Here is a 13486-nt window from a genome sequence, read left to right as displayed (position 1 = left end):
CATGGTAGAGACACACAGCAACTGAAATTAGATGTAAAATGAAAAATAGGGGAGCCACCAGATTTGGGGGATGTATCTTAATGTAAATTTAGGCAATTCATAGGAAATAATTAGTTTGGGGGTCTGTGGATCTTTGAAAAGATAACTAACCGAAATAAAAGATACATGGAATAGTATCTCTTCAGGGAGCCACCAGGAAGCTCTGCACTTGATTAAGTGGTGCTTCTACAGGTTAATGTGCCTATAAATCATATGAGGTGGAGGGGGGTGTAAATGCAGTTTCAGAGTCAGTGACCTAAAGTCAGAGCTGGGTCTTTTCGTTTCTAACAAGCTGCCGGGTGATGCCAATTCTGTTGGTCTATGAACCATTCTTGAAGTTGCAAGAGGTTACACTGTGTCAGGGTTAAGTCGGTCTTTTATTGGCCTTACCTAGTGGGTTTTATGGGTTCGTTTTTTTATTGTGGCAAAAATAAACATCAAATCATGATAATTTTTTCATGAATAATTCAGTGGCATTGACTATATTCTTCATGATGTACAACCATTCTTGCTAGCCTTTGTCCAATTATTTCACCACCATTAACAGGAACTCAATGCCTCCAAAGTGAAGCCTCTCCCTTCCCCTCTCCCTCTCACTCCTGGTGACCACTGGTCAACTTTGCTTTGTAGACATTTGCTCTTTTTATAGAAGGGACAGCATCCAGTGCTGTCCCTTTTGCAGGGCTTATTCTGTACTGAACGGGATGTTGTCAGGGCTCATCATCAGGACTTCATTCTCCTTATGCCTGCGCACATTGTTGCTGTGCATGTGCTCCAGCTCTGTCTCCACTCATTCATTTCTCTCCACCTCCAACCTGCACATTAGTTCCCAGGTTGAATTTCATTCATTTGAAAATATTCAACATGTATCTGGTAGATACCACTCCCTCTCCCTGCCTTAAATGATGTGTATTTTTATAACATCTGAAACTACAAGAGTTTTCGGGAGAATCCTCGTCTCCAATTTTACTTTTCACTATAAAATAAGGCATATTTTATTGGGAAATAAAACATCATAATAACACCACATTTTAGAAGGGAGTAACATTTAGAATCAGAGATTTAATGATATAATACTAATTTTCTAGGAAGCAAAAAAAAATTAAAACCTCAACTTAAATTAGGCAATAAAAGCACTAACCTAAAATATATATATAAGCATATTTCAATTTCTCTTGTGGAGTGAAGTTGTTGCTCTTACAGGGAGCAAGGATAGCTATTTTAGGTCTCAATTTCATTGTTCACCCATTTTGAACTACATTTCCTATGAGGTTTCACACTCGAGGTACTTGTGATCTTTTTGTGCTTCTGCTGTGGTGTCCCTTTATACATTAGGGAGTTCAGCGTGTTTATATACACAAACATATATGCGTGTGCCTATATGGGTCAATATGTGTGTGTTCATATTCATCCACACTTATACATGTACCTGTATGTATGTGTGTGTGTGTGTGTGTGTATACTACCATGGATACACAGCAAGTTAAATATAAGGGGATATATTCCTTTCATATCGTTCAGACACCTTGAAAGAGTTGTATGAGAGTGCATGAACTGACTCTGGATAAGTGGGGGCCTGAGTACAAAGTGTGTACGTGACAACCACAATCTCTAGGGCCTTCATGGTGGGGTCACGGGAGAGGGCACTAGAACATCCTAAATGGGATTCAATGGCTAGTTTCTAATTAAAATCATTGAGCTTATTACAAAACATATGTTACAAATGAAGAGAAATTTTCATTCTAATACTTAGCTTAAAAATGCCTCTTGGTTTTTAAAGCCCTGATAGCTCCTGACCTTTGAGCGTTCTTGGATTGCCTTGCACTAACTCAGTTCTGATCTCATTTGTGGAGATTTTGCTGGGCTCTTCAGTCAACTAGTTCTCTCTCCTCTTTTCTCCTTTGTGGATAAGCCAAAGATACTACTTTGGACAGCCAACTTATGTAATATTTGGGGCGCACACACGTTTCTGTGAAGATACTTGAGAACAATCCCTGTGACTTTTAGACTGAACTTTGATGTGACACAGCAACGTGCCCAGCACGTAGGAAATGCACAGTAGTTTGTTGAATTGAATCTGAGAGTTTTCACAACTCAAAGAAGAGAGGCACAGATGAGGAGGTCCATGGATTTAGCTAGGATGCTTTCTCGATCCAGACTTTGTTTGGGGACCAAGAGGAAAGGCAAGCGACCATCTGGACATGAGCGACTTCTCATGGGCGATCAATACCACCAGGGAGATCTCCAAGATAGGGTTTATTAAGCTTCACAATTTTAATAAGAAACAAACTCAGTAGATTTTCTTGGGATTCTTATTAGGAGAAGGGACATCAAACTTTGAGGAGGACTCAGGTTTACTGCATCCTAATCGTGTCGATTTATCTTGGCACCAGGTCTAGACAGGCTTGCGGGTGTTAGGGGAAAGGTAGAATCAGTCACATCGAGATATTTCAGTGCTAGTATGTAATCATTCATTGTTGGAAGTTGTGGGGATTTTTCTGGTTTTCATTTCTTTCCAGATACGTAGCACATTATAAATTAAGATCTAACTTTTACACTAGTAAGGAAGAAGTCCAAGTAATTATTGACTGGGATCGCATTCCTGGGTGGAGCTAGATCTTTGTTATGCCAAGCAATAGTTACCAGGAAAGGGACAGAAAACAAAACACATGACCCAACGATGATGGTTACGTCTGGGAGAAAAATATTGAATTTGATGTTCTGAGATGAAACAAAAGCTTTCATTAGCACGAGGTGAGATGTCTCTTTCCTATCAGCCTGCAAACACACAGACAGCGTTTTCAGTATATAATTCTCTTTTGTTCCAAGAGGTTTTCATGCCAATTTCTTTGTCTTTCCGACCATTGTCTTGAATGGAAAGCATAGCTAAGATAAATCTAAGTGATTGCAATTATTTTTCTTCTCTGAGGGAAGAAGTAAGTTGAGCAATTTTTACTGAATGTTTTGCAGGGTGTTTTGTTCGTTTTCTTTTTAAATTAGGGAATTTAGTAATAGTTACAGCACTTGGCTATCACCTCAGATCTGAGGCCCACATGTATCCCACTATTGATTAATGAAAGGTGGATTTCAGCCAAACTGCATAAGGTCTCTTTACTTCCTTACCTCATTAATAAAAATGGAGAATAATGTGCTCTTATCTTGGCTCAGAAGCGAGTAATACCAACCCATTCATGTCTACTCGCTGAAATGGCTGCAGTCTGTACTGGGGGCAAGAGATTGACACAAGTTTTAAAATGTCAAGAAAATGCATGTAAATTAAGTCCCAAATATGGGCACACACATACAGACCCTCAAAATCCCGAAAAAGCGGGAATCCCTGTGCACTGAAGTCATCAAGGAAGGCGTTCTAAGAGATGGGCTCTTGGAGTGAAGGGGGACGTTTACGTGGGATTTCCGCAGATCTAAGGGCAGCAGGGCTGTGGCGCAATGTCAAGTTCAGATCCACCAGAAGGCACCTTGGAAGGCAGGCCTGGTGGTCTGTTGGGAAAGATCAGAGCAGTGGGAACCCATTTGAACAGTCTACGCTGAAGCTAAGGAGTCACCAGGAATCGAAGTCCACTTGGCTAGTGACCAAAGAGCGGCCCGGTGGACACCAGCAGATGAGGGAAGACTGAAGATAAGCCGTGGTTCCTATGACACAGAAGACCATGCTGCCGGAGCAGTAAGTGACCCTCCGGAAAAAACTGTGGGACAAGGAGATGGAAAACCGATCCTGAATGCGACTAATGAGTGCAGTCTGTGACGGAAAGAGAATTCATTGAATATTCTTTTAGAAAGAGAATGTTTTGAAGAGCTGTTCTCAAAAGATTAGCTTGATAACTATGTTCACGGTGTTCAGAGAAATTGAGCAGGAGGGAGGCTGTCGGCAGAGAACCCAGCTAGACGGGTTCCATCACCTGGGTATGAAGGACAGGGCAAAACCTATGAAGAGTTAGATATTTTAAAATCTCTTGAAACCAATGGTCTTTCAGCATAAAACAAACTGCTTAGCTTTGTTTATTACATATGAGAAATTCACAATAAAGCTACTATGAGAAATTCACATTAAAACTACTATGGGATCTTTCCCCGTCCAGATTGACCAATGGAGCCCTGGTGGCTTAGTGATTACACGCTGGGCTGCTAACCGCAGGTCAGCAGTTCAAAGCCACCAACTTCTAGCAGGAGAAAACGGGGCTTTCCACTCCCATAATTAAACAGTTACAGTCTCAGAAACTCATGGAGTGAATTCAACCCTCTCCTGTAGGGTCACTAAGAGTCAGCATCACTCGATGGCAGTGAGCGGGTAAGATTGACAGCCAGTCAGTCAGTCAGATTTTCACAATATTTAAAAGGCCAGGCTTTAGGAAAACAGACCATCAGACACTGCTCTTTTTACAGTGGCATCAAAATGATTGCCTTTGAAAATCCTGGGTGCACAATTTCCTCTTCAGAGGTGGCAAGGCCAAGATGGGGAGTACATACAATTCCCACCACCCCTTGCTACATTCGGGCAAGGTGGAAAGCTCCTCTCTAACTGAGCTCCCCGCGGCTCCTCAGGCAGGAAGGGGGCAGTGCCTGCCCGCTGCGGTGCTGGGTGGTTAGAGCCAGGGGACCCGGGCACTGGCCTCAGCGCAGGAAGTCAGGATGGGATGTGTATCCTCCACTGTGCCCACTGGCACCAGGGAAGGAGGTAAGGGATGCCCCGCTTCTTCTAGGCATTCAGAATAGCCCAATCCCTGTGGAGGGACACGTGGCAACGTGAACCCCAGCTCACTAGCATTGCACTCCCGGACTCTCGGCACAATGCCTCTTCTATCCTCAGGGCCAGTCATTGTGGCAACATTTATTCTCCTGAGAACGACTGCAGACAGCCCAGCGGTGCATTCACAATAAACTAAAGTATACACACAATGGTTGGGAAAGTTCGATTAAGGTCTATAAGCTAAGTTAAGGCATGTGTGCACAATAAAGTAGTGTGCAGCTATAAAAAGAACACAATCTCATTGAATGATAATGATGACGTGGTACAGTGTTATGCATAGAAGGCAAAGTGTTAAAAGTCCATGCTACTTTTTGGATAAAAGTAATAAGGTGGGGGGGGTCACTGTGAGTTGGTCGACTCGATGGCAGTGAGAGAGGTGAAGCATACACAGTGGGTCGTTTTAGTGTTTCAACTTTTCTAGAGGTTTGAATATTGAAAGAAAGGAAAACCTTGAAGAAAAAAATGTCGTTGGTGTTCTGTTCGCCATGCATGTGTAGGGGGGCAATCCTTTTACAGCAATAAACAGAGCCCTGGTTTCTGGTCTTTTCCAACGGAAGGGAAGGAAGGCCTGGGAGAATCAGCTGTTTCTAGCGAGGGGGCAGGTCCTGGGGGCGCTGTGATTAAGTGCTTGGCTGCTAAATGAAAAGATGGCTTGTGAAACCCACCAGCCACTCTGCACAAGAAAGATGTGGCAGCCTCGTCCGACAAATGTCACCCTGGAAATCCCGTGAGACCATCTTCCTGTCATGTAGAGTTCCCAAGTGTCAGCATCCACCTAACGCCACTGCGTGTTTTAGGACTGGGACAATAAGTTTATAAAGGAGGCCTGCAGCATTCTTGGGGGAAAGAAAGTGAAACCGTGCTCAAAACTCCAAAGCCCAGGATGACGGGATATGTTCATCAGGCCTGGAAGCCCAGGAGAAGAGCTCCTGAGAGCCCACACTGGAACAAGCTAAGCAACAGCATACGGTAGTATTGGGTTAAGCTGAGGGGCAGTGAGTCCACGTGAATGGGGGAAGGGTAATGCCAAAAAGAGGGTGAGCCTGGCGGAGCCACTCCATCCGTGTCACTGAGTGCTACATGGACACCATCCGTGTCACTGAGTGCTACATGGACACCATCCGTGTCACTGAGTGCTACATGGACACCATCCGTGTCACTGAGTGCTACATGGACACCATCCGTGTCACTGAGTGCTACATGGACACCATCCGTGTCACTGAGTGCTACATGGACACCATCCGTGTCACTGAGTGCTACATGGACACCATCCGTGTCACTGAGTGCTACATGGACACCATCCGTGTCACTGAGTGCTACATGGACACCATCCGTGTCACTGAGTGCTACATGGACACCATCCGTGTCACTGAGTGCTACATGGACACCATCCGTGTCACTGAGTGCTACATGGACACCATCCGTGTCACTCACTGAGTGCTACATGGAAAAGTTGTTGCATTGGTGTATTTTCCAATGTGTATAACCTCAGAGGGAGCCAAAAATAAAATCAAATGAATTATTATTTTTTTAATCATTTTATTGGGGGTTCATACAACTCTTATCATTATCTATGCATACATCAATTGTATAAAGCACATTTTTACATTCATTACCCTCATTCCAAATGAATTATTTTAAAGGTAGGCTTGGATTATAACACAAAGCATGAAATAAACATCTGTGACTGTATACAGATGCAAATAGAGGATTGAAGAAATACACTAAAGGGAGAGAAAAGACAGACTTTCCATACAGAAGCATTTCAAATAATTGATGTGGGCTCACCCCCATCAGGGAGCATTGTTCACTATTCCTTAACTGCAGCCTTGGAGTAACTTCCTTCCAGAGGAGGGAGGCTGGCTGTGCAGAGAAGACATCTGATAGACACAGTCTAAGGCTGGGGGTGAGGGGGCCACTGCAGGGCTCAATCATGTCCCCTTAATGTGATGAGGATGGCACTTTACCCCTGTGGTGTTCCTACCCCAAGCACACAGCCCTAGACTAATCATTAAAAGATAATCACCCCGCCCCACTATCATGATCCCAGTTCTACCTTAAAAGTCTGGAAGACCAGAGGATGTACACTGGGACAGATAGGAACTGGAAACACAGGGAATCCAGGGCGGATGATCCCTTCAGGACCAGTGGTGTGAGTGGCGATACTGGGGGAGGGTAATGGGAGAGTGGGTTGGAAAGAGGGAACCGATTACATGGATCTACATGTGACTTCCTCCCTGGGGGACAGACAACAGAGAGTGAGTGAAGGGAGACATTGGACAGGGCAAGATATGACAAAATAATAATTTATAAATTATCAAGGGCTCATGAGGGTCAGGGGAGTGGGGAGGGAGGGGCAAAAATGAGAAGCTGATGCCAGGGGCCTAAGTGGAGAGCGAATGTCTTGGGAATGGTAAGGGCAACAAATGTACAAATGTGTTTTATACAACTGATGTATGTGTGGACTGTGATAACAGTTGTATGAGCCCCTAATAAAATGATTTTAAAAATTAAAAAATGATCATAAGTCAGACAAACCCTGATTTATGGACATTTTAAAAAATAACTGACCAGTATTCAACAAAACTCTCAAGGTCATCCCACCCAAGGACAGTTTGAGAAACGTTCATAGCCAAGGGCAGACAAAGGAGAAATGGCATCCGAAGTCATATGATATCCTGGATGGGATATTGGAAAAGGAAAAAGTAATCGTAAGTTAAGAAATAAATAAGAAAAAGAAGAAAATCTGAATGAACTATGATTGTAATCATTATTGCCACCATTTTATCTGCAATCAAGGTTTAGAAGTTATCTTGGCAGATAACTTCAGCATTACATTTTAAATCATGAGGATGAATGCTGAAGCCCAGTCAGGTGCATTTTACCGCTTATTGCCCATCACCTGGTGGGCCCAGAGCTAGGCAGACACTAGGCCCAGAGCTACACAGACACTTCCCAGGCAGGTTTTCAAATCCTTGATACACTATCAGCCCCATCTTGAAAGACCTGGTGAGAGTTTGGAATGTAAGCAACGTGACAGAGCTAGCAAACTTTAGAGCCAAAATTCAAATGTAAGATCCACTGGTTCCAAGCCCACAGTCCATCCCAATATTTGCAGAGTGGATTAAACTCATCCACCATAGAAAAGACTGCCTGCTCTGTTTCATTCATTCATTCATTGAATTTTTTTATTTTTGAATGTTTTTAATTGTGTTTATACACACATATATATAAAACAAAACATTAGCCATCTCAAGTTTTTTTAGTTTTAAAAGTCATATTTTATTCTTATTCTTTCAAACTCATAGAGAAATATTCCTATATATTGTTTCTTTTTAAAAAATCATCTTATTGGGAGCTCATACAGCTTTTATCACAATCCATATATCCATCCAACGTGTCAAGCACATTTGTACATTATGTTGCCATCGACCTTTTGAAAACATTTCTTTCTACTTGAACCAGGATTTTTTTTTAATGTGTACAATTCAGGGATACATTAAATTCATGCTGCTGTTCACGTTTTACTCTTGTCTCCAGAAGTTTTCCTCGCCTCTTCCTCTGTCTTCAAGTTCGCATTCTTCTTTACGGGGGAGAAGAAAATAGTGGCAAGGTAGCGTAAGTTCAATGCCAGAGTGATTAGCTCATCATCTTGGCAATTCTTCTTATGACACTCTTTCCCCCAGAGTCAGGCTCGAATCAATGTTCCTCCTACTTGTTGCGTAACTGACCTGCGAAGTCGAGCTGTGAGCCAAGTCTGTCTGGATCAGTCTGTCTGGATCACGTATGCTTGCAGATGGTGAGCCGAGCCCAGTTCTTCCAAAAACAAATTTAGCTAAAACAAAAGCTCCCAGAGAGGGGTGGCAGGCTCCGAAGGCTGCCTGCCATTCCTGAAAGCAAAGCGCCTTCTAAGCCATTGAATTTCTGGCTGCCTGGCACCAGGCTGGATTTCACCTTCACCAAAGAATCTAGAAACCAAGGAAACTATCTCTCTTGCAAGTTTAAGAACAGCAAGCTGGACACCCCTTGCCAAATGATTTCTTTTTAGTGAAATGCTTCTGATTTGGGGGGATGTATTGAGTCAAACAAAACCCCCAGCTTATGCCTGCTTATCAAATTTAAACCCAAAATAAATGTGTGACCCAGTACTGACCCAAAGGTTGGCTAGCTGGGCTTTCTCTGGTTCGGAGGGAGTGCAGAAGATGAAATAAAACATCCCAGTGTCGAGTGTTTCATCTTCCTCATGAAAATCGCCGTGCAAAGCCCAGCCCACACTTTGCTTCTCCAGCAAAACTTTTGTGTGTACAGGTTAGTGACAGTGACTGTACATCGTCACCACTACCCATTTCAAAATTCCCCATCACCTGTAACAGAAGCAGTGTCTCCTAAGCAGTGACGGCCCCCCACTTTGTTTCTGAATTCCCTTATTTTAGAAAAGAAAGCATAGATCGACTTACATTCTTTTGACCTCTTAATATGGCCCTGGGAATTCTCATGGAAAATAGAAAGAGGATCATGTCTGTGGTGGTTCAAGACCGAGAAACTCCCCTACACGTCATTATCAATATCAAGTGGAAACCTAATGGACCTTCTTCTCACCTTCATCCTTTTTTGTTGTTTCTATCACGCCAGCTATCCCCGAGAAGCCTGTCGGGAATGCTGGAGGCCATGCGTCTGCCCTGCGTCCTTCTGCCACAGCGCAGGCCCCAGAGTAGTCCCTCAGCAAGTAGCTGGGGCTTTTGTGTTTGTTGATAGCTGTCCTCGTCTCACCCCAACTCTCTATCTCGCTCTGCCACTGCCAAACTGCCATGATGACATCGTCCGTTACCAGATGGTGGGCAGAGCTTCAGGCTCCACTGGCTAAGTCGAAAAGCAATGTATTTAAGTTACAGAACCGACACCAGAACAGAGAGAAGCCGCGTGGGTGAGGGGGTAGCATCTGCCTTCGGATGCCCAGCTGCTCAGCAGGCAGGTCTCCAGCTGAGAACTGGGCCAAGCTTGAGTGTCAGTCAATGGCCTCTGCACCTCTCGAGCCTGAAATCCTGGCCTTCCAAAGTCAACAGGAGGATCATTTGGTAGGAGTCCAGGCTCATCCTTCCCATGAAGTCTCCCTGCAACTCCCACCAGAGACACCTTGGCTAGAAGCCCCTCAACAGCCTTGTCGGGCTCGGGTTCCAGCACAGTGAGTCAGCCCAGGGTATTGAACCAAAGGCGGACTCTGGAACAGCGCCGCAAGGAGAGAAGACAGTAGGCTCGGCGCCCGAACCGTAGGCAGGATCAGGCCTCCTCCACTCCCTTGGCCAAAGACTTCAGGTTCAAGTCCTGGAAGGCAAAGGGTATCCATGCTGATGTCTCCAAACATGCGTCATGTTCCCACTGACGATATCAGCAGGTCAATCGAACCTGTGCGTATGGCCATCTGTGGCAGCCAATACCACCCCCCCGCCCAGATCTTGTCCCTTAAAACAATATGTTATGAGGAGCTATGAACTATCTGCTCTGTAGTGAACTGAGTTAACAATGTGTTGTTTGAACCAAGCAGGCAGCTCTGACATGGCCACCTGTCAATCCCATGTTCCACAGCTTCCAGGGACAGCGAGGCCCACGAGAGGAGGGAGTCTGCCTATGCAGCCCCCATCCAATCAGGTCACCAGGGCAAAGGCAAAGCCAAGGACAGGCATGAGGCTACCCCCAGAGGAGCAAGGGGAGTGCTCTGGAGACACCAGAAGTGGCATAACAGAGCGGAAAAGTTTCTCAATGTCTCCCATCTCTCATGTGGACCAGACAGAGCTGACAGCTTGATTTATCATAATGGCAGAACTTTATGCCCTAAAATAATTGCTAGAAGGCTGGATGTGCCACTGGAAAAAGAAATCACACTATCAATGTCATTTTCATACTACAGGGACCCCAATGTTTCAAGAATGACAATGAATCTTTCGGTCAGGCTTAGAGGTCAACCTTGAAAGAGGAAGAACGTCCTGAGGAGGAGCTTATGGAAAGACCTAGTACAATTAGGCAGGCGCCCAGGGTCGATTGTAAAACTGCACTTATTATGGTTAGCAGAAATGCCGCCTGTACACTTGAAATATTACCCAAACGACCTGGCTTCAACTTAGGAATCTTACATGAATTCACACAAGTGAATTTGGAAGGCCTCTTGCCATTAGCAGTGAAGGGTCTGTGGGAGGTAAGCCGAGAACCATTTCTAGCAGGTAACGCACTGTAGTTCAGGTTGTAAGAATTCGGCAGACCAGGTCTCAATTCAGCAGTAAATTTGTTATATTTGCTTGGTAAAGGAGCCAATGAAATGTTTTAGAAATGGGAAGTTTGACCTACTGAGATTTCAAAGATAAAATCCTCGTCTGATAGGGCATGATGCTTTCACTCTGCAGCTAGAACTGGGAGATGATGCTTAACACCCAACACCTGTACGCTTTCATCCAAAGTAACTTGATGTAGTCTCCTATGCCTCTCTCACCTTGTCACCTACCCCTGTCCCCTCACCCGCACTCTCCAGCTATACTCGAGGGCTCTGGTTTGGAGCCTGTAGCATATTCCTCTACCAAGGTCCTGCACTAGCCCTGTCCTCTACCAGAATGCATTTCTCAGCTTGAGCGGCACAAATGGTTAGTTAAGGGCTAGCCAAATGGTTGGCAGCTCAAACTCACCCAAAGATGCCTGAGAAAGCAAGGGCAATCTGCTTCCACAAGGCAGCAGCTTCGAAAACCCTACAGCCCAGTTCTACTCTGCACAGACGGAATAGCCTGGAATCAGAACCACTCGGCGGGGACAACCAACACTGGCAATAAGGAAAATGAAGACGGTTATGTAAATGAGCCAAAGATGGCTCCTACGTCATTTGTTTCTTAAGATGGTTAGCCCAAAGCCCATCAGTTCAAACATCAATTTTGACATTTCCAACTGCTATAAAATAGCCCCAACAAATGTGCTTTTAGTCAGTTAGGCGCAGCCTGCGTGACAAATTCTGAGAAAGTGCACCCAACATCTGCCAACCATCGCTAGGCTAAATGCTGTAGCTATAAAAAAAAAAAACAAGCAACAGCAACAACAAAACAAAAACAACCTAGATGGCGGCTACATTTCGGAGATCTTGGAACAAGACTCTCCCGACGTTGCTGCAGATACATAGACGTGTAAGCCCCCTCGCTGATCATCTTTTTCCTGGGAGTCCCCCCTCCCCGCCCTCATCTGCATCTGGATGGTGGCCCCAACTCTCTCCCAGGCCTCCTGCTGAGATGGACACTCTGCCTCTGATACAAACACAACACACGCCTTCCAAGCGTAAGAAATAGATAGGGCCAGGCACCCTGGTGGCATTGCGGTTACTCTTTGAGCTGCGGTCAGAAATAGATCATTTTAATAATCCGTTCTTGTGTTTTTGGTGGAGACCCACACGGCACTTCAGCTCCCATGGAATAAACGCTACACAAGTTGCTTTGTGACCATGGTCACACTCGTCACAATGTGCTAACATTCCCATCCTTCCTGTCCTGCTTGCTCCAGGTCCATTGTCTGGCGTCCCTGCCCCTTTACATCCACATCTCTCTGAAAGTAATGTTTCAAAGGAGCAGAGCACCCTTGGCTGATAGTTACTATTTTTTGAGCCAATATATCACTTAGCTACAAGATCAGGGGGTAATTGCTGTTCAGGGCTTGCAGAATATCTCATGGTAGCAGTTGTAGGAAGTCCTTCAATCTCCTCCCATCCAGAGGGCCATTTTACTTGTTTATTTTTCAAGAAGTTGAGGTTCTGCTCGATATTTTCTCCCCTTCTAGTAGGGTCATCTATTGTGGCCCTGATCAGAATAGGCAGCAGCCATAGCTGGGTACCATGTAGTTCTTCTGGTCTCAGGCTCAATGAGGTCATCACCCAATTATTTTATTTAGTTCTAGCAGATCACATATAATTTTCTGTTATTGTGATTATTTGTTGCATGTGCTTGTTTTAATTGGTTGTTTGTGGTTTTCTTTCTCCCCTGAGATGTAACTAGCAAGAAGGCAGGGACTTTATCTGCTATGTATTTACTGCTAAGGGGCCCTGGTGTCCCAATGGTTAAGTGCCGGGATGCTAAGCACAACTTCAAATCTACCAGCCAGTCTGCAAGGGAAAGACGGAGTGGTCTGCGTCCAGAAAGATTCACCGCATTGGAAACCCTGTGGAGCAGTTCTACTCTGTCCTATAAGGTCCCTTTGAAGCAGAGTTGACTGAGTAGCAATGGGTTTGGTTTTTGTTTACACAAGATATATATATATATATGTGTGTATATATAAAATATGCTTAGTGCTTTATGATTAGCACATAGAATCACACCTGGTGCTTGTTAAAAGCTCAACACATAATTTTTTCTGCAACAATTTTATTGGCTTCTAATTCACACATCACACAATTCAATCAATCACATCAAGAAGGATTGTCTAATCATCGCTACCATCAGTTGTAGAACTTTTTCTTCATTCTTGGGCTCATCCCCATTTCCCTCCAGCCTCCCCTGACCTACCCCCCAAAGAACTCATCTAGTCTGTGTAGACTGACCTATCCCGGATTTCATAACACACAATTCTTGACCATGCACCTGGGTAGGATCCTAAGAGGTTAGAGTGTGCAGTTTGGAAGGGCCTCTGGTCCTGGCTGAGCGGAGTGGAAGAACGAGGCCAAAG

General features: G+C 44.5%; 1 protein-coding gene across 3 annotated transcripts in view; it reads left to right on the top strand.

Annotated features, from left to right (window-relative positions):
* The window catches only part of PCSK5 (proprotein convertase subtilisin/kexin type 5), a 516123-nt gene that overhangs the window by 416662 nt on the left and 85975 nt on the right, over positions 1–13486 (top strand). The gene's annotated exons all lie outside the window — the stretch shown is intronic.

The sequence above is a fragment of the Tenrec ecaudatus genome, chromosome 10 (genome assembly GCF_050624435.1).
Source record: "Tenrec ecaudatus isolate mTenEca1 chromosome 10, mTenEca1.hap1, whole genome shotgun sequence".
NCBI classification, from domain to species: Eukaryota; Metazoa; Chordata; class Mammalia; order Afrosoricida; family Tenrecidae; genus Tenrec; species Tenrec ecaudatus.
Note: the sequence above shows the minus strand (reverse complement) of the source record. Positions and strands in the feature narration are given on the sequence as shown.